The 27,159-nt window shown below is 47.9% G+C and overlaps 1 protein-coding gene across 1 annotated transcript in view; it reads right to left on the bottom strand.

Annotated features, from left to right (window-relative positions):
• The window catches only part of NACC2 (NACC family member 2), a 50,019-nt gene extending 23,477 nt beyond the window's left edge, over positions 1-26,542 (bottom strand). The window contains exon 1 of the mRNA XM_063144847.1: positions 26,485-26,542. The gene's annotated coding sequence lies outside the window, so the exon portion shown is untranslated. The remainder of the gene's footprint in view (positions 1-26,484) is intronic.
• Positions 26,543-27,159: the final 617 nt, after the last annotated feature.

A 27,159-nucleotide genomic window follows, 5' to 3' on the forward strand; every position in this document is an offset into this window, starting at 1 on the left:
TGTGATTTGGATCCTGAAGATAGTCAGGAATCATGAGATTACCCTGAAATAATAATCATTTAAAAAATTCAAATTCCAGATTCAGTCTAGGTAAAAAAGTCATGGCCAGCAAGGTTGTGTTAAGCAGGTTCGGTCTAGTCAAGCTAAGTCCATCAGGCACAGCAAATGAGGTAAAGACAGAAGCCCTCTTGAATAAAAGGCAGGTGTGACAGGACAATGGACAGCTCCAAGGGAGCTATGCTGGCCGGAGCTCTCTCCTGCTAGAAACATAGGAGAATGTTGTCTCAGCAGTGAGGTAGAGACAACGGAGGCCTTGTGTAGGCAGCCACGCCCTGTGGTATGGTCAGCTCTGCCCCTTCTGGAAGAACTGGCTGGACTATTAATGGATTCTTGCTTGATTCCATAGCCTCAGACATCTGTAGGACTGGGGAGATGGAGGTTCTGCCTCCTCTGACTCACAGGATGATGGCAAGACTATGTCTGCTAGCTGAGGAGGGCTGTGTGAAACTGGGATGGACTGTCCTTCCCTTGGGAGAACAATCTGATCCTTATTTTCATCAGTCTTCTCCTGTGCTTGGGAGACACGAGAGGCCGTGTCCAGCACTTGTACAACTGAAACCCGTTTTAAGATGTTGTGAAGCTACAGAAGTGCTATCTTGGATGTAGGGAAGAGGAAGGGCTGTAGCTCAGTGATAGTGCCCCTGTTTTGCATGCAGAGGGTTCCGGGTTCAATTTCCGTCATCTTCAGCTAGGGCTGAGAAGGACACCTGTCGGAAAACCTGGAGAACCTCTATAGGTAATACTGAACTGGATAGACAAATGCTTTGACTCAGTAGGCAAATCTCTCTCTTCCTATAGGCCAGCCTTTTATGCCCCATATCCTCCTACAAGCAATGCCGCAAGATCTGTGGAAATACACGTCTCCCAAATATCATTAGTCTTCGAGCTAAGCTGGTTAAGGCTCTCCAAGGGAACAATTAATCGTTTCCCCTTTCCCATTTAAGGATGGCTAAGTATTAAGCCATTGTATTGCCGGCTAGTCGACATTTCCCTGAGGGGCCGCGCACTGTAGGCTGTTGCCTGTTCACAGATTTCTGGTCTCAAAAATGAAGAACCCGGCTCAGTGATGTTGAGGGTTGAAGCACAGCGACTTCCAGGGCACCAGGTTAGGAGGAAGGCAGGTGCGTAGAGAACAATATCTTTGTTCTGGATATTTGGGGTGAGGAGATCAAGAGGAAAGGACTCATTCTCTGCCCTTCGTCTTCTCCCAGGCCTACTTTGAGCAGGGAGAGTCAGGCCCAGTCAAACCAGCAGCACACGTCAAGATGGAACCCACTATTCCGTTGTCCATTCAGCGCATCTTGATTAGCCGTTTTACAGAAGGGCTGTCTCGTTTTATTGATTGCACGTAAGACGCGCTGGGAGCCTTTTGGGCTGAAGCATGGGATAAACCTATTTAAATCACTAAATAAATTCCTCCAACACCCTCACGGGTCAACTGAAGCAGGCTGAACTGACTAACACATCTTAACTGACTCCTTTTAACTCAGGAGCGGGCACAGAAACATAGGAGGCTGCCGTGTACGGAGTCAGACCCTGGATCCATCTAGCCCAGTGTTGTTGACACTGGCTGGCAGCAGCGGCTCTCTGGGCTTTTAAGAAGGTTTTTTTCCAACCCCACCTGGAGATGCTGCCGGGGACCGAACTTGCAGCCTTTTGCATGCAGAATAGGGGCTCTAATACTACAGCTTTTATGCTGAAACAAACTTACATTCTAGTCCTCATGGTTCTGATAAAGGGGCGGCTTTAAAGCGGATCACAGTAAGCTGCTTTGTACTGAGTCAGTCCCTGGGTCCATCTAGCCCAGTGTTGTTGACACTGGCTGGCAGCAGCAGCTCTCCAAGGGTTTCAGGCTGGATTCTTTCCTAGCCCCACCTGGAGATGCTGCCAGAGATCGAACCCAGGGCCTTTGGCACGCAAAGTAGGCACTCCCTGCCAACTGGTGCCCTTCCAGCTGTGTTTGGCCTACAACTCCCATCAGCCCTAACCAGTATAGCCAATGGTGACGGATGATGGAAATGCAGTATAACGCATCTGGCAGTTTCCCGGTTGGGGAAAGGCTGCTCAAGAGAGAAGTGAAAGCCAACGGCTCCAAACCCGCGCCTCATTTCCTTTCAAGCTTTGCCCCCTTTCAGCCATACTTTGGCATCGTGCCTGGGCCTAATTTTAAACCCATTTACTCGAAATCCCGCAAATTAAAGGAAATGCGGATAAGTGTTGTAAGAACCCTTCGGGCCGAATGAAAAGCTAAACGCCGTTTTCCGGGCGCGCCGGAGGAAGGCCCTGAACCACAAAACCCAGATTCCCCCAATGCTCTTTCGCAACGGCGAGGAGGGCTCTCGCTCTCGTTAAACGTCGCTTTGATTCACGAGAGGCTGGCAAGGGAGGAGGGGAGGCGGGCCGCTCTCAGCTCCATCTGCCCTGAAGCCATGAAGGCTACAAGGGAGGAGAGGAGGAAGAGGAGGCAGGTGAAAGGAAGGCACAACTGCAGAGACGAGATCAGGGGGCGTTGAATTCCTTGTCGGAGGATCTCTCGGGGGCCACACACCAGGGGTGGGCGGAGCAAAAGGGGTGGAGCCAAAGCACCCGCCTCATTTAGCTTCAAGATCAGTAACACAGAAAGAAATCTGCCAGTCAGTGTGGACAATACCAGGGTAGAGGGATCAACTCAGTTATCAGGCAGTGCCTGACGTTCTTAGCCTCCGCTGTGAGACGTGCAACACAGAAGTCACTCCCGAGAAACTGCACACGCCACGCTCTGTTCACCAGTTCGCTGCAAATCAAAGCCAAGGATCACTGAAGCACACTAGCTGCAACGCTGACATGACCACAGTCAACGCCGCTCAACAACCTTGCTTCTTTCTTTCCCCTTCTTTTCTGGGTTCAGTCCTGCCTTGCCACCTTGTTCGTGTCGATGGTTTGGAAGTGGGGCTTGCAGGTCATCCAGGAAAGCAAGAAAACAGCCCTCTGCACATGCCCCGCGTGAAGACTCTGTACATGCATGCTCTTCCAGCCAAGAGAACAAGAATCACAACTGGTGCATCCAACAAGAGAGTTTTAAAGTGGGGAGGGGGGGAAGTTATTTTCTGGGCAGCTGAAGCCCAAACCTTTCAAAATTGAGAAATATAGGAAATTTTGCAGCAATATTTAGAAGGCACAGAGCCAAGCCTAGCAAGAGAAAGGTTTTTTTAAACCACATAGTTCTTTCAGTGTCTGCCCACTTCTTAAGAAACAGACATAGATTGAAATAGCTTTCAAGCTTGCTAGGTTGAGCAAGGGTCCAAAAACAATGACCAGTTGGAGCTAGGGAGGTCCGAGGAATTCCTTTCAGTCCGTTTTTGATCAGGATTTACCCAGTTTGCACCTTCTGGACCGAAGATGGACCCAGGGTGGAATCTGCGGTCAAAGCCCATATATTTCCAAGCTTGCGATATGATTCATGGACCCAAGGCTGGACTACCATTCTCACTCGCCTCAGCCGGCATGGCCAATGGTAGTCCAACACAACTGGAGCTGTGATATTAATGATATTAGCTTCTGTTTCATTACTGAGTTTCTGTATATGAGGGAACGTTTCAACAGCTGGGATTGTTTAGCTTGGAAAAAAGGAGGCTGAGGGGAGACATGACAGAGGTGTGCAGAATTATGCCTGGTGTGGAGAATGAGGATAGGCAGATGTTTTTTCTCCCTCTCTCAAAATACTAGAACCCAATGGGGTCATTATCCCATGATGGGTGGAGATCCAGGGCAAATAAAAGGAAGGGCTTCTTCACACAGCACATAGTTAAATTATGGAACTCCCTGCCACAAGATGGGGTGATGGCCACCAATTTGGATGGCTTTAAAAGGGGGTTGGATAAATTCCTGGGGGAGGAGAAGGCCATCCATGGCTACTAGCCCTGATAGCTATGTGCTACTTCCAGTATCAGAGGCAGTAAGCCTGCGTACACCAGTGGCTGGGGAACATGGGTGGGAGGGTGCTGTTGCACCATGTCCTGCTTTGTGGGTCCCTGGTCGACAGCTGGTTGGCCACTGTGCGAACAGAGTGCTGGACTAGATGGACCCTTGGTCTGATCCAGCATCAGGGCTCTTCTGATGTTCTCGTGATAATAAAATACTGTGTTTGTCTTTTTAAAAAAAGAACTCGATTTGGTGATGTACAATAAAGACTAGTCCTATTTTAATGTTTTGATGTTTTCGTGGTTCTACTGATTTCTTTGGGTTGTTATTTTATTGTTGTTTTGGGTTGTTGCTTTTTTAAATGATTGCAAACTGAGGGCATTGGCCAATTAGGCGGTACAGAAAGTTGATGTTGGAACCTTTCCATAATCGACGGCAGGTCCCTTGCTGCTACGCATTTTCCCATCCTCATGCCTTGAGGACAACCCAGAGATGAACTTCGAGGTTTGGCAGCTTAAGAAAAACCCAAAAAGGAGATGAGTAATCTGCAGCTAAGTTGAACACTTGCCCAGTTTTATAGGGAAAGAGAACTCGGCTCGAACCCTGGTAAACTAGAGACGACTCTGAAATGTTTTAACGCTCCTCCAGGGAGTGTCAAAAGAAAACACATTAATTTGACTTCAATCATGGATCAGAAGGAGGGGTGAACAGCACACTATTTATTCAGGTCACCAAGTCTTAAAAATATGCGTACATTTCTGCATATTTCATACTTGACAAATAAAACCCCACAGTTCTATACAAGGCAGCTAAGACATTCCTCTGGGCGAGGAAGCAATAACAAAGTGTATATTATAAGGTCCCTGCTAATGGAAATTTATTATTAGGATTAAAAGGTTCTTGGCAGTTTAAGGGTGCTTCCAGATGACGCTTTTATAGTGCTGTTTTAGGCACCTGTTAAAGACCGAAGCTTTCCCTGAATGATTGCTTTAGCTATTGAGCAGCATAGAAATGCGATACATGAAATTTGTCCTGTGCATTTTATTTGGTTAGCACTTATTTTGGTGCCCATGGCTCCCTGCCCCTTTTTAAATTATTATTTTTGACTGGGAGGCTGGCACACTGCAAAACTGTTTTCCCCCCCGGGGCCATTTTGACTTGGGTTCCAAAGAGTGATTTGGATTCTTGGACTTTGATTCTTGGACAAGTGACTTTTCTTTTAGCGCCCCCAGTTGGACTTTGGGGGAAGTGAGTGTTCTGCGACCGACCATGGCAGCCATTTTGTTAGAGCACCCACGACACACTCTCCACAATGCAAATGCGCACATTGTCCCCAAAAGGTAGGGGATCTCTTATTGTTTCTTTTTTAGTTTTGGTTTTAACAATCTTAAATATTTTAACCAGGTGAGCTTTCGTATCTATCACGCTGCAAAATCCGCAGGTCAGATTCACTGAAATCCACACTAGTTTGAATCCACTGAAGATGGAGACAGTTAGTTGTGACTTTTGGCTCACTACAGCTTCAATAACAGGACGCCTATGATTTGGATAAAAGGAACGTAATCAGTCATGCAGATTCTCCTGGCCTGCCAAATGACCCTGACCCTTGGGGTCATAAACCAGAACACAGATTTACTTATTTATTTAATTTTTACCCCACTTTTCTACCCCCCTCAAAATGGCACTCAACAGGGCTATCATTTTACATTAATTAAATACCAAGCCAGACTTGAAGAAACATGGCTTGAAGTGTCTGCAAAATGCCCCCATCCCCTGATTTAGCAAAACTGTCTGTCGCACGAGGACAGGGCCGAGTATTTTGCAGAAACTTTTCAGTTAAGGCTGTGTCATGATGAACACGCAAAACCACGGCTAATCATTCATTGCATGTGAAACTCTTGGTATTGTGCACCCTTTGGATAGGCGACTTGCTCGTAATTAACCATGATCCAGGGAGGAACCACGTTTATCTCTCAAAGCAGAAAGCCAGGCCGGCGAAGGCCATAGCCATTTCTGACATGTGTTACATGGAGGGAAAGTTGTGAATGGAAGTCCACAAGCGGGATACAAAACAAAGAATAACTCTTTGCAGCACCTTAAAGGGTAATGTCGTTCGGGTCAGCTTTTGCGGCCTCTGTCCACAAGGAAGGGGATTTCCTTGTAAGAAGTCTAAAGTTCCATGAAGATCACTGATACTACACAAAGATAGTTTGCACACAGATATGTTTAATAGGAAAACAACTAAACCATGCTACTATTGTCATCCCGGTACCTCAGAGGGATGCAACTAACCGCTGTAGGAATCAATATTTTTTAGTAAAGCCACTGGCAAAACAGGGATCAATACATATATTCTTTCATTTCTACCAAGTGTTAGAAATTAAAAAGTCCAAGCCATTTGGAGTCCATGTGTCCAGCCTATAAATTCAAAACATTCCCCTTCTTTCAAGGATTGCCAGATCTGACGCTCTTCTGCCTTATCTGAAAGGCTGAGGCCGTCGGAATTAAAACATTTTGCCACAGCTTGTCCTGTCTTCTTTATTATAGCTGACTTATGGTTTCCGGATCTTGTACGAAGATCAGCAGCGGTTTTGCCAACGGACTGCATGCAACAGACATCGATTCCTTTCTGAATTACGCCTACCGCGGAATTTGCCTTTTTCGCAGCAGCCACACACACACGGGGCCAAGATTTCCATCACGCTGACAACCACATACCATGCAGGGCAGAGTAGGGGTGCAGCTGCATCCCCAGATGTGAAGGCAATTGGGGAGGAGGGACAAGGCTTTGCTCTCTGCGTGAGAGAAGGCACGCTTCAGAGAGGGCGGAGGAGAATGGAGGAGATTTGGATGGATGAAAGCGCTATAGATTGGGAGCTGAAGGCCCCTCTGACCCCAACATCTGTTGATGCTCCCACTCTTGACCCTGGCTGGGTGTCCAAAAAGGCCTCCTCCTTCTCCTCCTTCTCCAACAGCAGCCGCATGAAAGAGGAAACAAGTGACGAACCGATTACCACAGCCAACATGGGATGACTGCACCATTTCAAGCACTGATCTTTCTTTTAAGGGTATGCTGTGGGGAGCCTGCCCCCCACCCCCAGGCAAACAGATCACAATATTAAGGGCTCTCAGTAAGCCTGGAGAACCATTGCAAGCACATGGAATTCTTCTGTAGTATGTCACACGGCACACTATTATCAAGGTAACTCTGGACAGAACTATGGGTCAGGGAAGTGGGCACAGACCTTCGAGGTGAAAAAGGGGGCAAAACTGCCTCTCCCCTTTCACTTTTTGGGTGGATCGATGCTTCTGCATTCTCCATAGGAACCAAGGAAGTTGTCTTATACAAATTCAGAACCATGGTCCAACACTGACTGGCAGCAACGGCTCTCCAGGGTTCAGGCAGGAGTTTTTCCCAGCCCTGCCTGGAGAAGTGCCCCCATCCCCTGCCCGGACCTTAAGATCATCCACAGGGGCCCTTCTCTGTGAGCCCCTGCCGAAGGAAGTGAGGCAGGTGGCTACTAGGAGGAGCAGGGCCTTCCCCGCTGTGGCACCCCGGCTGTGGAACGAGCTCCCCAGAGAGTTCCGCCTGGCGCCTACACTGTACTCCTTTCGTCGCCAGCTGAAGACCTTTTTATTTTCTCAGTATTTTAACACTTAATTTTAACTTAAATTTAAATTTTACTGTTCTGACTCTGTATTTTAATCTTATATCAATTTCTGTGGGTGTGTGGGTGCTGCCCTCCCCCCAGACCACCAGCAACCCCCTCCCCCCAGAACGCCATTCAAAGCAACTGATTGAGAAACTGAGCATTAGGGCAGAATTGGTCAAAGCAATAAGTGGAGCAATTGAGCCGTTTCCTCCCTCGCCTATTACTTTTATGATTTATGGTACCCATTAATGTTCTAGCTTCTTAATTGGGTTTCTGAGAACCATTATATTATCTCCAGAAATAGACTTTTTTTAAGCTGAGAAACTTAACAAAACATTTTGCCATCAGCTATGTTACATAAACAGCTGTTGCACCAAAAATAAGATCAAAGGGGGGAAAATAGCTCCAAGCAAGCTTCGATTCCCCCCACCACCACTAGCTGAAAATCTCACCACCACCCCACTAGTGAGCAAAGTCAAAGATTAACCCCCAAAGGATCTATTCTGGCCAGGAGAGCCCTAGCAGCAGAGTAACTAAGGGTGCAGCACCTGTCTTGTGCACTAGGGTGCAAAGTCACAGGTTGCTCAGGTGTACGTGACGACCTTCAAGGGGTCACCTGAGCAGTTGCACACCTGAAGCCTCCCCCGGAACACAGCTAGATTCAGAAAACTCCAGGATGGGGGTGTTGAATCTCTTTCTTCTTCTGGTCTCCCTTGCAGCTCAGAGAAGAAGAGCCGAAACAGACTCTCCAAGAGTCAAGGAGGAATCTTCACAGGAGCTTATCAGACAGGAGGCCCTCAGGCTCCTGAACTGGGTCGATTCCAGCAAAGAGAAAATCTTGGGGGCCGCATTCCAGATATGGGTGGGGCCAAGGGCAAAAGGGGCGTGGCCCAAATGGCCAACAATACCAGCCTATTTTAACTTAAGGCTCTTCCTGCCAGTCACTAAGCCTTAGGAGAGGCATTTCAATGGGGGCCGGGGAAGGAGGCTGCACATGTGGGGAGATGGGTGTGACCCTCTGGGGAACCACAGAGGGCCAGACTGCAACTGCAGGCAGGCTGCATGTGGGCCCCAGACCTTAGCCCCCTCCTTCATTAAGGGCTCACCTATCTTTCTCCCATAATAATTCAAGCCCTGTTCTTACGCGCACAGAGATATGCCAAAATGAATCCTTTGAAAAACACAGCAAGTGTTGTCTCTGGATCGACATTGCCAACTCCGGGGTGCAGATGGAAACGAAATTGGAACATGGGTGCCGTCGCTATCACCAACAGCGCCTGCACGCACACACACACACACACACACACACACACGTCTCTTTTCTTTGCAATGAATAAATCTACACAGTCTTAACTACTGTAAAAATTCATTGTACTTCAGGCTATTCCATACATCACAGAGCTTAAAAGCACTTGTTATCTTCCTTTCTCCCTATTTCCAGAAGAAGAAGAAAAGGATGGGGGAGATGAAACGGACATTTGTATGAGAGCCTGAAATAAAGAAACTAACCATTTCGATTCTCAAGCCGTTCCCCTTTATTCTCTCTCTCTCTCTCCCCCCCCCCGCCCCCCCCCCCCGGTGCTTTCCATAAGCAGATCATATTGGGAGCTAATTTTATCATCGCTTATGGCCGACTTTAACGACTCAAGGTTTCTTGCCGGCGCCATTAATCCTGTCAAGTTTTCAGACCAAGAAAGAAGCGATACTGTTTATTTTATGGATGCCATAACTCCTAAGCCATTAGACATACATGCTGACATGAAAGTAATCAAATAGATCCTTCCCCTTCGGCTTCCTGGGGCAACCAAAGTGCAATAAAGCAAACTTTGTGCGAGAAATTAAGTTCTTGGCAGAGAACTGAATCTAGACACAAACATCCCGCAAGCCCACGAACCCAGAAAATTAAGAAATTGCCACAAGAGGTTGCAGCTCAGAGATTCAGGCAGTTTTGCTGACTCACGTGTCTCTTTTGGATTACTCGACCACATGACAAAGCAAGTTTATTGATTTGATTTATAACCCGATTTCCCAACCCAAAAAATAGCGCTCGAGGCGGCAAACCATAATAAAAGCCAAGTCTGAAATAAAGTTAAACAAACATTAAAACAAGACAGATTAAAAACCACAGCGACGTAACACAAAAATAAAAAGAGTTAGAAAACAGTGCCCGACACAGCACACCAGCTTATACGCCAAAGGCCTGCCGGCATAAAGACAGCAGAGAGGGAACCAAGCTAGCCTCCATCAGCAGGGAGTTCCAGAGTGGGGGAGCAGTCACTGAGAAGGCCCTGTCTCGTGGCTCCACCAAATGAAGATGGGGTACCCAGAGAAGGTCTTAAGACCTAGGCAGGCTCCTATGGCGGAAGGCAACCTTTCAGCCCGGATGTTTTGCCTGCATTCAAGGTGCAGGGTGAGGCCGTTTGCTGAACAGGCAGGAACAGCGCACCAAGGAAGCTACACGCGGAGATCGGAGGAGCCCAGTCACTGGCATTGACTGCCTCTCAGCCGGAGTGGCAGTTGGCTTCGGAAGAAAGGAAGAACAGCGCAGCTGGGTTCTGGGAAGAACAGCGTATTTCTCACCACGGGCAATCCTGGCCCCGGTTCAGACGGGACGACAATGACTTGGGGTCACAGGCACGAGCTGCCACCAGCAATCTCAAGAGATAGGTGCCGGGAAAAGGAGGATTTGGACCCATCTCCTCAGCTTAATTACCTAACAAAACAAGGCAGTTGCCTATCAACTAAATGGACCGTTTTCCACCACGCCCAATAGGGTTCTACCAAATCCCTCTTTCAGGGAGGGTCTTCAAGCTGTAACCTCTGGCGAGTGACTAGCCTGGCGGACTGCCTCCCACCTCTTCTCAATTCCGCCCACTTGACCTTGCAGCAGACTCTGGGATCTGTCGATTCTGATACTCCCTCCCCCTCCGACAAAGACTTGAGTTCCCAGGGGCAGGGAAGCTGATCTCTCAGCCTTGGCCTCCTGTCCGGTAAGCTCCTGCGAAGATTCCTCCTTGACTCTTGCAGAGAGCCTTGGAGAATCTCCTCCCCCATTTCCTGATTTGATTCTTCTTCTTCTGGATCCCAAGGAGACCAGGCCTGATCCTGACAGTGTCTGGCCCAAGGGCTTGCAAAAATCCGGAGCCGGCCCTGAAGAGAGGGCCCTGGATCTCCACCTTGTGTCACCGGGCAAATGAATACTAAAACCACTTGGCACTGAGCCCAGCAGGGCTCAAAGCTGGCATTGTTCACAGAAGCAGCGAAGGCTGCGCAAACATTCCCAAAGACCACCTTATCGGGACCAAGGCGCATCCTCCTGCAAGTGCTGCTGTACACAAACGGCACATTCATCCATCCTTTGTCTCCCCGCCCCCCAAAAAAGTTCACCAAAAGGCGCCCAGGAGAGGCAACAAACAGCCCCAGGGAGTTTCCCATGACCTTCCAGAGAGCGCCATGACAACACACTTTCGCTCCTGCAAGTGCCGACCCGACGTGTTTGTTTTCGCTCTCGAGACTGACGACAAAAGAGAAGGAGACCCTCAAGGTCTGGGGAGGTGAGGGTACCCCAAAGCAAACAGGGATGGAATTGCCAAAACCAAGCCTGAATCTTCTGGAAGATCAAGCCCAGGACTTTGGAGGGAAGAAACCAAAGCAACAACTTGGAAGCCCCACAAACCACTGTTGTGAAGTAGGCCGCAACACAATGATCTATTCAAGAAAACATTACGCAAGAGGAGTGATTGCAGCTTTCTGGCAACGTGTTTTGCAACGCTTCACACACAAAAGCCCCCACTAAAATCGGCTTCCCTTATCCTGGTGCCTTCCAAATCTTTTGGGCACAATAACTCCCAGCATACCTGACTGCGTTGGCCACGCTGGCTGGGAATGATAGGCATTGAAGTGCAACACATCTGGAGAGCAACAGGTGGGGGGGGAGGGCTGAATAGTTTATTTGCTTGCAGTGTTTTTAAATCCTGCTCTTCAGCCAAACAAAGGCTCCCAGAGCGCCTTAAAAAGATGAATAATGAGACAGTCTCTGCCCTCAGGATAACAATCCAAAAAGCATAGCACAAAAGGAAAAGGGAGGAGGAGGGAGGAGGAAAGAAAACAAAGGTGCCAGTTATTAGTTTCAAAGTTCTTTTAGATGTTTTTCCCCAGCAGGGAAGGGGAGCTGCCTGCCACTGTTCCTTATCTGGCCAATTTATGCATTTAGGTTGGTCTCCCCATGGCCGTGATATTCTTCTGAGGAGGGGGGTGCAGCGGGGGTAGAGGGAAGGGGGCAGGTCATAGTAAGTCTCCATTACTATCAATATATCTGACTTGGGTGTCAGATTTCACTGGATGGCTGCAGTCCAGAGGTATCTAAGTACACTGAAGTTGCATTAAGATCATGGGGAACACGGCGGTTCTCTGGCCGCTGGATGAGGCCTGCGTCTGCAGTCCCAGGAAACCTACATGCCCTCCTTGTGGGCTTACTGCAGTCAATTCCCAGTGGGAAAACAAATGCTGGATTCATGCAATATTTGGTCTGATTCAGTTGGGCATTTCTGAACAGATGGCTGAAAAACGTAGGAAGCTGCCTGAGACCAGGTCTGTTGGTCCATTTAGCTCAGCGTTCCTTTTTGGGTCGGAGGGCACCTTGGGAAGGTGGAGGGTGCTCTCGCAAAATGGCCACCACAGGGGCTCGTTCATCTAAAGGCCACCACGTAGCCGGTCACAGAGTGCTCATCTTCCACAAGGCAAACTGATGGGACTAAAAGAGGAAGAAATTGTGGGGCTCTGTGCTGCAAAACACAAAACCCACGCTCGACAGCGTCTCTCGCTTTGCAGCATGCTACTGCCACAGCGAGACAATAATTCTTTTCTCAGAGGCTCAGGAAGGAGTTTTTCCAGTCCTACCTGGACATGGTGCCGGGGGTCAAACCAGGACCTTCTACCTGCAAACCACATGCTCTACTCACTGAGCTCCAGACCTTCTCCAAGGTATTAAATCCCCAATTCGTTTATTTTATTAACTTATTCATTTTTAAGGAGAAAGAGCGACATGCGTGCAAACACACGCGTCCTTTCTGCGGAATATGGGCAAAGTGGGTCGCTTATTTAATGTGAGGCACTCTCTCGAACCGAACACCTTCAGAATACATTTTTCAGAAAGCCTTCTATTACACACGCTCCCAAATTAAAACGAAGTAGGAATAATCATGTCTCCTGCTCTGAATTTACATAACCAATTGAGATTCTGGAGGCTGCTTCCCCCTCTCTGCATGAGGGGGAAAAATCATTTAAAATGTGCCATTGTAGATGCGAACAGGGTTTTAACTCTTCCCTAGTTTACAAATCAAACCTGCTACAGCCCACCGAACCCCACAAAAGTATGTATCTCCATAGGTGGGAGAAGTCCACCTTTACAGCAGGCGCATACGGAGGGGTTCGTTTAAGAGAGACGTGGCTATTCACTGGAAACATATACGAACAATGTTCATTACAGGAGTCCTAATATTCTGCTAGTCTTGGGAGCAAGGTGCCATCATGGGTTAGACAGGAGTGCAGAATTTCAGGCCCTGGGACAAAACCCCATGCTGCATGGGGGGGGGGGAGGATTGACCCCCAATGGCCACACACCCTTCACCTTGACCGCCAATCATTCAGTGATTTCATGTCTTTTGTGCACTTTGCTCCTCTCATCCCATTAAAAAGGTTGAAATGACTCTCCTTATTTCATAGTATCATAGAATAGTAGAGTTGGAAGGCGCGTCTAAGGCCATCGAGTCCAACCCCCTGCTCAATGCGGTATTATGCTAAAATAGACTGGTATTTCAGCCTGTTTTTGCCTACAGGCCACATTCCAAGGGTGGGTGGGGCCAAAGGTAAAAAAAGGCAGGACTAAAAATACCAGCCTATTTTACACCTTATAGCTTTTCCCACTGTAACTAAACCTTTGCAGAGGTATTTCAACTTTTTAGAAAGGGGAGGGAGCACACAAAAGCAGAGGAACCACCAAGTGATTGGTGGTCTGGGGAAAGGTGGTGGGGCCAAGGGAAGGGGGCGTGGACACCTGGGGAGGCAGGATTGGTACCCTGGGAGGGCTGGATTTGTCCGATGGACCTGTGGTGTAACAAACCTAGCTTCAGGAGTTGGTAGGCATGTCTCACTCCGCTGAGACACCGGCGCTGTGTTCCAACAAACCAGTACTGCAGAGAGAAGAACTACTTGTGAAATGAGGATTGTGAGGTGGACAAGGAGAAAGCAGACCTGTCCTGGCATCCAGCCAGAGAGTCATTTCTTCCAAAAGGCTTTCAGAGAGCCGGTGTTGCAATCGGTAACAGTAGAAGAGTGGGAAGAGGGTCAGGTGTTTTCCTAGGGCTTCAACTGACAGATCCTACATTCGAGTGTGTTTATACTGCACCCGTTCCTTAAAAGGGAAATATAATTTTTTAAAAACAGTCACTTCAGGGCAGCAACCGCCTGTTCAAAGGTTATGCTGTATAGAGGTGGTTATTGAAGGCCAATGTTAACTTGCAAAAGACTATTATGCAAATCCGTCTCCAGTTCTTCTCAAAAAGACCATTTTGCCTTCATAATGCGAAGCGTGGTGAAAATAATTGCGCAGGAGCTTTTGGCAAAATTACATCTGGAGGATGTAACGGTATTTCTGCTAACTAGCACAATTCATTTCTGCCTTTCATCTGGATTTCTCGCCGTCCAACCAGCCACCCACGCCCAGCAATACCAGCTAATAAAAAACCCATGAATCTTAAGACACAGAGAAGGAACGGGGCATCATTCATCACAGGGTTGCTGATGAACAAACACCATTTAATACTGAAGGCCTCAAACTGGATTCCATAATGATGGATATGCCTTGATAACAGCCACTTAGAGGCATCACTCAAGCTGCCAACTAGATCTAGGGTCTCCAACATGGTGCCCACGGACAACCTTTTGGACACCCACCAGGCTCCCTTTTCCCCTGATTTGTATTTTACTTCTTAGCAATTTTTTGATTTTTGTTTTTTTTTAAAAAAAAAAAAAACTGGGATTCTGCCATGCCTCACCACATTGCCTTCTGGGAAATGGGTGTTCTGTGACGGGCCATGCCCATCGCCAGCAGCCATTTTGTGAGAGCACCCATGACACTCAGGATTCCAAATGTGCCCATGAACGCAAAAAGCGGGGGGGGGGGGCTGAACAAGATATGCACCCACACCAAGACACACTGTGGAGTGGAGCTGTCAAAAACAGGAGAGTTTCACAGTCTTGAAATGCCCCAAAGTGATTAGCCTGTCTCATGGAAAAGAAACTACTTTCTCTGGGGTTCTCCAGTAGTGGTGTGCCAATCTGCTGGCAATAAGTAGCCTCTTCCTGCTCTGACTCAAGTTGCCAATACTGGCTCTCAATTGTTCACCCTTGTAGCCACTTGTTGTTATCCACCATTTTCCCAAAGCCCTCATTGAGAGAACAGCTCTCTTTGCTGGATTTTCAAGAAGCAATAAACCACCAAGTGGTAAGAAATTTTGCAGGTTTTGAATATAGACCTCTCAAAAGCCACCAAGAAACAACCCCCAACAGTAGACCACAGGCAAGTCACTATTATCCTTCTGTCAAAAAGATAATTCGGATGGTCAGGTGCCTATCACTTTGAATGTGAGCACACAGCAAGTCTTGTCAGCCTGTATAAGGCTTCAGTTGGCATTAGCACCCTGCTGAGACAACATCCGCCTATTGTTCTTGTAGGAGAGAGTACTGGCCAGCAGGAGCTATCCAAGGTCCTACTTTCTCACTGCCTTGATCTTGCTATCAGCTTCCCCTGAAACCTCAAGGGACCTCAAGAGACCACAGCTAAGCTCCTGTTCCAGGCTAGTTGGAGCTCTTTGGTGCTAGAGATACACTACACTATTTTATTTCATGTCCCGTTCGTGTGGCTAATTTCTCATTTCATAACTTCACCGACAGCAGAAAGCTAACAAGGGCTGAATTGTATTTTCCTTAAAGTTTACTTTTCCTCCTGAAAATCCCATTACAGCACAACTAGCTCAGCGGGGGTCAGTGTGAAATAAGAATTGCCACAGTTATGGAAAGAGCCTATCAAAGATGAATGCCTGAACAGCTTCAAAAGTTGGGGGATGTAGACAGCATTAACATTTTAATTGTTCTGCATCTTTTTAATCTTCTTTCACACTAATGACTTTACCATCTTCAAAAAAAAAGAAGAGAGGGAAAACTGCTGAGAACAAAAAGAAAACACACACACACACGCACCACCCAACATTTAACAGACAGAGTTTAACGCAATAATGAGAATTGAAATAAAACTCTGTAATCTATGGCACATTAAAGAGCAGAGACTGCATTTCTGCAAGCATCGGGAAATTCACATTTAAGGTTGCAACCTTAACTTTGCTATCTTGTAGAGAGAGACATCAAAACTAGACAAGGAACGATATCCAAATATGAAAATACTGGAAAATACGTAACAGATCAAGTGTGGGACTTGGAGCAAGGGGACCTGGGTTCAGGCACTGGCAGCATTTGGATATAACCTTTATTTATTTATTTATTTATTTGTAATATTTCTTAGCTTCTTTTCAGGGCAGAAGGTGGGTTATAACAAAAAAAAATTCAGAACTGCTGAGAATTGTGGTTTATCATTCATGAACAGCAGTGGGAGTGGCTAAACTAACCAGAAACTAAGAAGGGAGCAAAAGCCAAAAGGTGAATCCTGGCTTGTTGCTTCTCAAACAAACCAGGAATGGGAAACCAACTTCAAACCATGAATTCAGACTCTGGTTTGTTAAGAGTGTGACAAACCAGGGGTTGTAGCCAATGTTAGTCTAAATTAAGTTCCCCTCATTTCAACAGGACTACTCTAATGAGGGCTATAACTCTCCCTATAATGCAGAATGCAATACAAATCTTATCTGTTTCTTCAAACTGTTCCAGTTGATTGACATGCGAACGGACGGGGCGCTGAGCTCTCCCAAAACTCTCCCTTTCCTTGGTAGTCACAGCACCATAAGACCAGCCACGCTGGAACAGACGAAGTTCCATCTCCCCCAGGCATCCTGTTTCCAACAGTGGACAGTCAATTCCTCCTCTGAGAAGTTCACGCACACAGCTTGTCATCACGAACACATGTACGGAGTTCCTCATTACGGCACTGAAGAAAAAACAATGTTTGCCTCCGCAAGCCTTGAGGAGAGGACACCTTTGCTAGTGCTGCAGCCCCTATTTCATTCCCCACCGCTTTTTATAACATCTTCTCTGATAAAGAATTCTGTCGTTTCTGAAAGCTTGCGCATTTGGGGCAGTTCTTTCGGTTGGTCTTCCACTAATTTGAGTTTGCGAATTTTCCTTATAGTCAACAGGGCTACCTTTGCTTGTTTTTTTGCCCAACCTGCTTTCATTTTCTTCCCTCTGCTTTACTTTACGTCCGTTTATATCCATCTCCGGATTTTAATGCAAAATCAAAAGACCCAAAGCCGATGAAAGAAAGCAAAATGGGCTTCTAACACGGACAAGTGTGGGCTTTTTTTTTTTTTTACTTGATTTTAATCTTTATTAATATTATTTCTAAATTACATCCTGCCTTTTGCCTGAAACAAGAACTCCCAAACAGGTTTCTTAGTTTAGCTCCCCATGTCGACGGGGACAATGCTACTGGTGGAGTAAAATCAACCTTCCTCAACCTGATGCCCTCCAGACATGTTGGGATTGCAACGCCCACCATCCCCAGCCAGGATGACATCATCTGGGGATGATGGGCGTTGCAGTCCAACGTGCCTGGAAGGTTGGGGAAAGGCTGCCGTCAATGGAACTGAATTGCCTTACAAATGTCTATATATGGCAATCTGGATGGAGGCCCAGATATACCCTCTGCCGGAGACAAGCGCCTGATTCCAAAGAAACCGTGCGCTATCTGGCACCCATTTCCCCCCATAGTGCACTTGGGATCTAGTTTCTGCCCACATCAGTGGGACTTTTTTGAAATCAAGGGGGGAAGGAACTTGTGTCTGCCATGTTGATTCTTGTCCTAAAAGCGGCTTCTGGCCCTTCACAGACGGGGCAGTATGAAATTGCTCGTGCCCTGTTCAAATATAATTCTGAAAAGGATTTCCTCCCATGATCCAGGAAACAGATTTGAACCAAACGTCAAGAGAACCTAGTTCCATTTTATTCCTTTTATTCCCCCCCTCCCCTTTTCATAGCACCAAGCCTGCAGAACGAGGCGGACAATCTGCATGAATAAATAAAAGGCAGGATGACCTAGAAAAGGTACCGCTTAGATTTCTCACCCTTCAGAAAGCATTCCCGGTTCCAAGAACTTGCTGACGTCGCCATGGGCCTATCAGTTGGAGAAGCAAGATGGAGCCACTCAAGAAGAAGGCAGGGCCTTCTGCATACTGGGGAAACTCCCTAGGTATGCAGAAAAATAGAAGTTCGTACATTAAACGAACGAGGAATTTGGCCCGTGTCTGATGAGGGCCTGACAGCTTCCAGGACTTGTGGAATGTTGATGACGGCGAAGCGATGCGAAATTCCAAAGGCGAGAGAACAGAGAGCCACTGTGGTGTAGTGGTTAGAGCCTGCTGGGATACCAATTGCAGCTTCACCTCGGGATGTATGAAGATTTAGTTTCAGTTCCCAAATCATTTGAAATCATTTCAGTTTGTGAGCCAGTGTGGACTGGCTAGAGTGTTGGACTGGGAGTCGGGAGATCCGGGTTCTAGTCCCCACTCGGCCATGGAAACCCACCGGGTGATTTTGGGCCAGTCGCTGACTCTCAGCCTAGCCTACCTCACAGGGCTGTTGTGATAATAAATTGGAGAGGAAGAGCATCAGGTAAGGAGGAATATAAAAGTAAAAAAATAGAAATATCTTCCAGCTTGACCTTGTTTAGGCTTCTCAGGAGAGGAGCGAGGTACCCTTTCTCCCCCACTCTTCCACTGAGAGGTTCTTTATCCAGGTAGAGTCCTGGACAGAAGCAGATGTCCTAAGGAGTGAAGATACTCTACGAGAGCGGTAGGCAACCTTTTGGAACCATGGGCACATTTGGAAATGTGAGAAACTGTCCTGGGCGCAACCACAAAATGGCTGCCATGGGTGGGCACGGCCCATCGCAAAGCAACCTGCCCAGAGGCATTCATGGGAAATTCATTCGGCTTTGCAGCAATCCCAGCGGCCTGCAAAAAAATACCAAAATATTTAAAAATAAAAATTACGAGAAGTAAGGTGGGCACCACGGGCTTCACGTTGCCTATTACCATGCTGCAACATTTTGTTACAGACTCTATTCAGTCATGCTGTATTTGTTACAACTTGGGAGGCAGCCTAAATTTGGAGGTAATCCTCCACGTTCAAGAGGTCAAAGGCCACTTTGCATCTTAGCTCGAATGACCAGTTGTCCCCTACTCTGTTGCAAATCACAGCCTCTAAATAAGCATTGGGGAATTGTAGCTTCACGGAGACCCTCTCCAAGACAAATACTTTCCCCTGGAAACAACGCAGCGTCACAAGCAATTTGATAATTATTAACAATCCTGCACACTTGCCCCCTTCAAAGGCTTACTTTCCCCCCCTAGCTTGAAAACAAACCGAAATAATAATAATAAAACAAAAGCACGCAGAGCCTTGGCTAATGAATCATGGTCCCTAGCAAATGAGCAATTGCGAGTGACACAGATGAAATAGGCCTGAAGCAAGCAGAGAAACATATTTTGCAAATGATCTCACTGGAAAGAAAAACCTGGCATGGGACTTGATTTGCAACAAAAAGGCACAGAGATTGTCAAAAGCTTTGTCACATGGAAACAAAACGCTGGAAGAAGAAGAAGAAGAAAACGACACTGAAAGCCTTTTAGCATGGTTAATAAGCGCCTTCTTGATTTCTGCCCGCGTTTAATTTCCACGTTTTGAGATGTTTTCAGCCTCGGCCTAGTTAGCAAAGTCCCGGAGAAACCAAAGATTAACTGGGCCTGCGGAGACGAAACCCCCTGTAAACTCACATGGACGAAAACATTCAGCTAGCAGAGAGCAATCCTGACGGGGAAACTCTCCCAGCGGGCATCGGAGGAACCAGCAGTCAAAGAGATGGAACTCACAGAAATAATGTACAATTCTGTCTGCAGCCGTCTGCTGCTACAGAAAGCTTAAAGAAGTCCAGGAAACGGCGAACCACAAGCGATTGGGGGTGGGGGGAAATACCACGGGCCTGAATTTCTGGGTTCTCCTACCTCTGCATTGGAGATGCCGGTTTCTTTCTCATCCTCTTCACATTCTTGGGAGGAGTCATCACCAGGTGCTACTCAACACGAACTCCCCTTGATGACTGTTTAGAAGCTTCAACTGGTGCAAAATATGGCCACCTGGCTCCCAGGACCATTATGCCGCTCCAATTCAGGGTGTCAAACCCTGGTCAGAAGCTGGTCAGACTAGGTTCACGCAGCGCAACCCAGAGGATGGGTTATTGCTGAATCGTGGGTTGTTGTGCTGTTTGAACCCATGCTAACAAACCACAGTTTCTTAACCACAAACAAACCATGAAGAGAGCCCATGGTTTGTTGTTGTGTTGGGAACTCTGGGTTGTTTGTAGTTAACAAACCAGGGTTTGTTAGCATGGCTGGGTTCACACGGCACAACAACCCACGATTTCATATTCCGGGTTGTTGCGCTGTGTGAATAACTTCACTGAGCGAGACCACTGGTTCATCTAGTCCAGTATTGTCGACACTGACTGGCAGCAGCTCTCCGGAGGAGAGGAACTTTTGCAGGAGGGAACTTTTCCTGCCCTTCTTGGGAGATGTCGGGGAGCGAATCTGGGAAGCCCCTCCTTAAGGTTTAATAACTGTCAGGACGAGCTTTAAACTAAAATGGAGTATTTTGGCCCCACCCCCTTTGCCACTGGTGGAGCGCAGCTCCCGAGATCTTCTCTAAAATGGAATTCAGTCCTGAAGTAGAACGAGATGCAACACCCACAGCTCTGCTCAACTCATGGCCCTGGCTGGAGCACTAAATATCTGGAGCCCGACGTACGCTAGAGGAGGCCTCTACCACATTGCCTCTGCAGGGAGCATCGCTACTGCCCGTGTGGCAAGTGAAGACAGTCGGAGGGACAGACAGAGAAGTGTCCTTGGAAGCAGCCCCATCAAACTCGGATGCTCACCAAGGGCTGAGCATCAGCCGACGCCGATACAGGTAAGAACATAAGAAGAGCCCTGCTGGATGAGACCGAGGGTCCATCTAGTCCAGTAGACAAACGGCTGTTGACCAGGAGCCTACAAGCAGGATGTAGTGCAACAGCACCCTGCTGCCCATGTTCCCCAGCAATGGGCATACATAGGCTTACTGCCTCTGACACCGGTCTTTGGTTTTACATTCCGACTGTCTGTTGACGGATACGGTTTGGGGAATAAACGAGTGAGCAAGGGCGTCAGCGTGCAATCTTTGCCCTCCTTCTAAAATTTGGGAACAATTTATTTATTTAATTTTCCCTGTGGGCATGATCTACTCATGAGACTTGACGTTTTCCTAGCCACGTTTATCCTTGTCCTGTTTGTCTCATGATAGCCGGATCCTAAACACGTTTATTTGGAAGCAAATTGTTTCTTTGGAACGAATAAAGATGCTGAAGAACAGAAGAAGAGCCCTGCTGGGTCCCATCCAGTCTGGCGCTCTGCTCACACAGTGGCCAAAGAGCTCCCCAGAGGAAACCCTCCGGCAGGACACGAGTGCAACAGCACCCTCCCACCCATGTTCCCCAGACACTGGAGTACATTCCTAGGGTATGGCGGTGGGAAATAGCCATCAGGACTAGTAGCCATTGATTGCCATCTCAATAATAATAATAATAATAATAATAATAATAATAATACATTTATTTATTTATTTATTACCCGCCTCTCCCTCTGGATCGAGGCAGGGTACAACACAAATAAAAACACTACAAAACACACAAAACCAATTCAAACGTTTAAAACCAGTGCATCATTAAAAGCAGCACACCATTAAAAAAGGCATCTTAAAATTCAGCTAGGTAGGCCTGCCGGAAGAGATCAGTCTTTATGGCTTTCTTAAATTCTGGAAGACTGTTAAGTTGACGAACCTCTCCCGGACAAACCATTCCACAAACTGGGAGCGGCAGAAGAAAAGATTCTCTGGGTAATAGCGGTCAGCCTTGTTTTTGTTGGCTGGAGTAAATTCTTCCCAGAGGACCTGAGTGTGCGGGGGGGATTGTATGGGAGAAGGCGATCCCGCAGGTAGCCTGGACCCAAACCATGTAGGGCTTCAAAGGTGATAACGAACACTTTAGACTTCGCCCGGAAACTAATTGGCAGCCAGTGAAGAGATTTTAAGACTGGTGTGATGTGGTCACCCCTAGGTGAACTTGTCAATTGCCCTTTTAAAGTCCAAGCCAGAGATTGGGCTCACTTTCTGAGTCGGTCTCACTTTCTGAACAGCCTCTGGCGCGAAGTAAGCGTTGAACACCACGTGCAGTATCTGCCCTCCAACATCTGAGCCTCCAGAGCAATTACAAACAGTTCTACCAGCCTATATTAAAATAAATAAATAAATAAATAAATACTACACTAGCCTGGCTGTTAGACCTCCAACCAACCACCAGCACCTAACTCTGCACTTTATAAAACCTCACTGCAATTTCTCAACCTTGCTTCTCCTTCCAGAGCCATTAAGACCGAAATCTGAAGCGTGCTTTTATTGGAATTGGGTTTCACGAAAATCAAATTCCAGAGAGATGGCTGTGTTATGTCTGTTGGGGCCAAAAAAAAGCAACCAACGAAGATGCCCATGGCACCAGAAAGTCTTGCAAAAGTAAGATGGCAAAAGCTTTCTCAGACTAGAGCCCCCTCGGCCGGGTGCATGAAATGTTAACCTACACTGGCAGGCGTCTCATGTCGTGGACAGGAACAACTCCATTGTGATTTTGGTTGGGATTAATAAAGCAGGGTGTAAGTCATGTTTGATTAACATCACTCCATCTCCTTTTCTCAGACCACTGATTGGCGGTTTCTCAACTTTGCTGGATTTTATTTTATTTTCTAGAAGGCTGAAACGCCTCTCCTAAAGTTTAGTCACTTTCAGTAAGAGCTTTAGGGTACAATCCTATGCATATTTAGACAGGAAAAGTCCTATAACTCTCAGCATTCCCAAGCCAGGAATGCTGGGAGTTATAGGACTTTTTTTCTGTCAAAACATGCACAGGATATAAGATATAAAATGCGCTGGTATTTTGGCCTCGCCCACCACTGCATGAGGTCCCCAATAGCATCTCAAAAATTGAATTGAGTCTTTGGTCTAAAAGAGATTCAATACTCCTGTAATAAATGTTTTGCTTTTGCCCAATTGTGTATTTTGACTGAAGTCGAAGATTCAGAAACCTGGACTACTTCTTGTATGGCACATGCACTCCAGGAAGGGTTTTTAGAAACTGAAGAATAGCACCATACGCATACAAAGTATGAACATTGTTGGAATCGCAAGTGTCGGGTCCTGAAACTGCATGACAGGAAAATATTTCGCTCACGCACTGGAATACTAATTCATTGCAGCAGCTTTGACAGGAAGAGAACAGCAATAAATTCCGTTTTGTTTACCAAATCCAACTTCAACGGCTCTTTAATATTTCAGTTAGCAAAGGTAAAAGCGCGTACCAGCGCATCAATTACTCAGGTCACAAGACAAACCCTTGGCCAGCGGCCAGCGCATCAATCCACACCGCCTTGCAAAATGCCTTCTTGAGAAAAAAAAAAGAAAAAGGAAAAAAAAAGCAGAGGAAATGCACAAGTAAGTATTCCAATTAACGAGGCAGCATGTAACGGATACGTCATTTTTAAGTGCTTCTGTTCTTTGCTGCCGCTGCACAGACCCCACACGTACCAAAGTTTGGAGAGTAGTCCTACGCATGCTTCAGCCTCTTACAGAAGCCAAGCCATTTGAAGAAGAAATCCTAAGGGACCCCAAATGCATTTTTAACCACAGCATGCTCAGGAACATACCAGCACTGGGAAATGCACTTATCGGATTTAAAACCAAAGAACGCACAGCCATTCCCAAACACACACACACACACATATAGAGGGGTAAGGAAGCGGATTCTTGATAAACAGGAGGCAACGTGGAATCTGTTCTGTTCCAAAAGCCCCTTCTCAGCAGAGAAGACACATACCTGTTACAGGGTGGGCAGAAAGTAGATTTCCAGATGTTTGGGGCTTCCACTCCCAGCAGGCCCTGCTGGTATCGCCAAGGATGCTGGAAGATCTACTTTCTCCCATGGCCTGATCAAGGTCGGATTTACCGGCCAGTCTAACCCCTATGGGCAGAGATTTAAGATTTCATTGCCACTTCTGTTTAAAGGAGAGAAGAGGACAAGACACAGAGAGAAAGAGGCTAGAAATTAAAAACAATTCCTCATTTTTCTAATAGAATTCCCAAATTATTTCTGAGAGGTGTGTAGACCTTTTATTGATTGCATTTATTCCTTGCGTTTCTGTTCCGCCCATAGACAAAGCCCTCTGGGCTGTTGAAAAATTAAAAACCCCAAAACACACTAAAAAAATCACATAAAACCAGTAAAAGTTTAAGACAGTATAAAACCAAAGGAACAACCAGAGGAAATGCTGGCAGCAGCTTGAAAAACACATCAACACATTCAAATACAAAAAGGAGACTAAAAAACCTGCAGAAAATAAAACAGCCTTCACCTGGTGCCAAAAAGACGACAACGCAGGCACCAGGCAAGCCTCTCCGGAGAGGTTGTTCTACAAACAGGGTGCAATCACCAAAAAGGCCCTCTCCTTAATACCTGCCTCATCTCATTTGGCAAGAGCACCTGGAGAAAAGCCTCTGAGAATGATCTAAGTGTTCGGGCAGGGATTTATGGAACAAGACAATCCTTCAGGTAACTTGACCACAAATTATTTAGGGCTTTTAAGGCCAGCACTTTTATGATACTATTAAGTAACCTCTACCAGAATGCCATCACTACTTTTCTTCAAGATGTACCAGTGCATACTTGTTCTCCCATTTCACCTCCGGCCCTTCACGTCAAATGGCACCTCAAATGGCATTTTTTTACAATACGCCGCTTCACACCACTCTGGAACTGAATACACGGACGCAAACCCTTTTGCGAATTCCTTAGAAAGTGGGGCAGCAGCACAGCAACTCAGCGGGTTCACCGACAGACCCGCGTGGGTCTCCTCACCCGAAAGACCAACACACTTTTTCCGGGAAATTCAATTTTCTGCTCTTCCTTTGGATTTGGAAATTAAGATTATCCAGGCCTCTTTGGCTTGGCTCCAAACCTGGGGGGAATAACTTACTTGCTGAGCGGCGGCTGCATGGGTGAGACAGACGGTTCCGTATCTTATGGAAGCATTAAACTCACAGGATACAAAGCAGAACGTACCAGGCAGAAATCTCAAAGGATTTTTTTTAAAAAAAGAAAACTCGGGGAGAAGGTGGGAAGAGAAAAGTGGCCGGTCCGTCCCTCCGCCCCACATCGCTGGAGCAGAACAGGCGCAACAAAATACCTATTATGCTCCACTGTGTTGATCGAATGCACAATGAGCCCTTTCAGGAAGAGAGAGCACACAGAAGCCCTGGCCAAGGAGGCAACGGCCTGAGAAAAATCAGACACACACACACACCCCGGATGAAAAAGGAACCCATATAGTTATTCTTTTCATCTCCGTCCGTCAGCCCTGGGCGAAGGTGGGGGTGGGATTAATGCAGGAGGGGAGAGAGTCACTCTGCAATTGTGGGGGGGGGGGACACATGAGATGCTCTGTTTGCAAGTTCAAAAGATGAAAGGGGTCCTGAAATACCCCCTTCCCCAGTTGGAGAAGCCAGAAGGAAAAGAAGGGGGAGAAGGGGAAAGTGGGTGGGTTTAGGCTGGGGGGGGGGGGGTGAGGTGAAGGCAGAGGAGGCCCGGGCAAAGAGAGCAGGGTGCATGCCCCCCCCTGCGAGGCGGCATGAAATTGGGTCCCTGGGGAGTCTCTTTAGCCAGCCTGTCCCAGAACATGGGGGGGGGGGGATTGGACAGAGTCTGAAGGCGCCCTTTTGTGTGTGCGGGGGGGGGGGGGGGAGGGAGACCAGGATGGCATCTCAGAGAGTGAGTGGGGGTGTTGTTAAAAAAAAGTTCCATATGGGGAGGGGGCGCAGGGGAGGGTCTCCAGAGTATACCCCACCCCAGGGGAAATGGCTGGGGGGGGGAAGCTCCTGGAAACTGGGGTCGTGGGTATTAAATAGGGAAGAGAAGTCTTAAAGGGGGAAATGTTACATAGGTGGGGGAGAGCTTTAAATGGGGAGGGGGAGTCCTAAAGGGGGGGGAGAAGCCTCACGTGAGGAGGGGGATTCTGAAATGGGGAGGGGGAAGTCTTCTGTGGGGAGGGGGGGAGTCCTAAAGGGGGAGGGGGAGAAGTCTCACGTGGGGAGGGGTAAAATATGATACAGGGAGAAGTCTTAAATGGGGGCGTGTAGGGGGGGTTGAAGTCTCACGTGGGGAGGGGGGAGGGGGAGAAGTCTCACGTGGGGAGGGGTAAAATATGATACAGGGAGAAGTCTTAAATGGGGGGGTGTACGGGGGGGTTGAAGTGTCACGTGGGGAGGGGGATTCTGAAATGGGGAGGGGGAAGTCTTCTGTGGGGAGGGGGGGAGTCCTAAAGGGGGAGGGGGAAGTCTTGAAAGAGGAGGGGGAAATGTTATATGGGGGGAGGAGGGGAGTCCTAAATGGGGAGGAGGGGGAGAAGTCTTCAGAGGGGAGGGGGAGCTGTTATCTGGGGAGGGGAGAAGTCTTGCACGGGGAGGGGGCCTTAAATGGGGCGGGGGTGCGGGGTCTCCCCTGCCCCCCTCTTACCTGGGGCTCGGCGGGGCCGGCGCTCTCGCCTGCTGCCTTGGCCGGCGGCTCCTCCCGGCTAGCGGCAGGAAGTGATGGTGGCGCAGGAGGCGGAGGAGGCGGAGGAGGGCGCCCAGGCCCGGGGGCGAGGCCAGGCCAGGCCAGGCCCGGGGCGCCCCTCCGACCAGCCCCACCTCCGGGCTGCGGCTCGGCAGGCCGCGGGAGACCCCCACCCCCCAAGCCAGCCCCTCCTGGGGCAAATGGGGCGGGGGGCGCCAGGAATTGGGGGGGGGCGGCGAGCCCCACAGGCACGAAGAGGAGGGGGCGGCCACGGTGGGGGCGACTGGTGGTATGGGGGTTAATAGCCTCCGACCCCCAACCAGGTGCCCTCCACAGAGGAGGGACTACAGCTCCCAGGTTCCCCAAGACGTTGGACGTTGTAGATCCACCCCTCTGGAGGGCGCCGAGTTGGAGGAGGCTGCGGGGAACGAGTTACTAGTCCTCATGAAGGTGCCCAGGTGGAGAGGCGGACCCTCCCCGGCCCGAAACCTCGGATACAGGGTGGCCTGTCAGAACAGTCAATAATACGCCTACTGAATTATTCTCATCGTTGTCAGGGATGGCATTTCCCCGCCACCTTTCTGAATATGATGGCCAACAACAACATTCAGTTACTTTTTACAAAATAGAATCAGT

This window comes from Elgaria multicarinata, chromosome 19 (assembly GCF_023053635.1).
Source record: "Elgaria multicarinata webbii isolate HBS135686 ecotype San Diego chromosome 19, rElgMul1.1.pri, whole genome shotgun sequence".
Classification (NCBI taxonomy): Eukaryota; Metazoa; Chordata; class Lepidosauria; order Squamata; family Anguidae; genus Elgaria; species Elgaria multicarinata.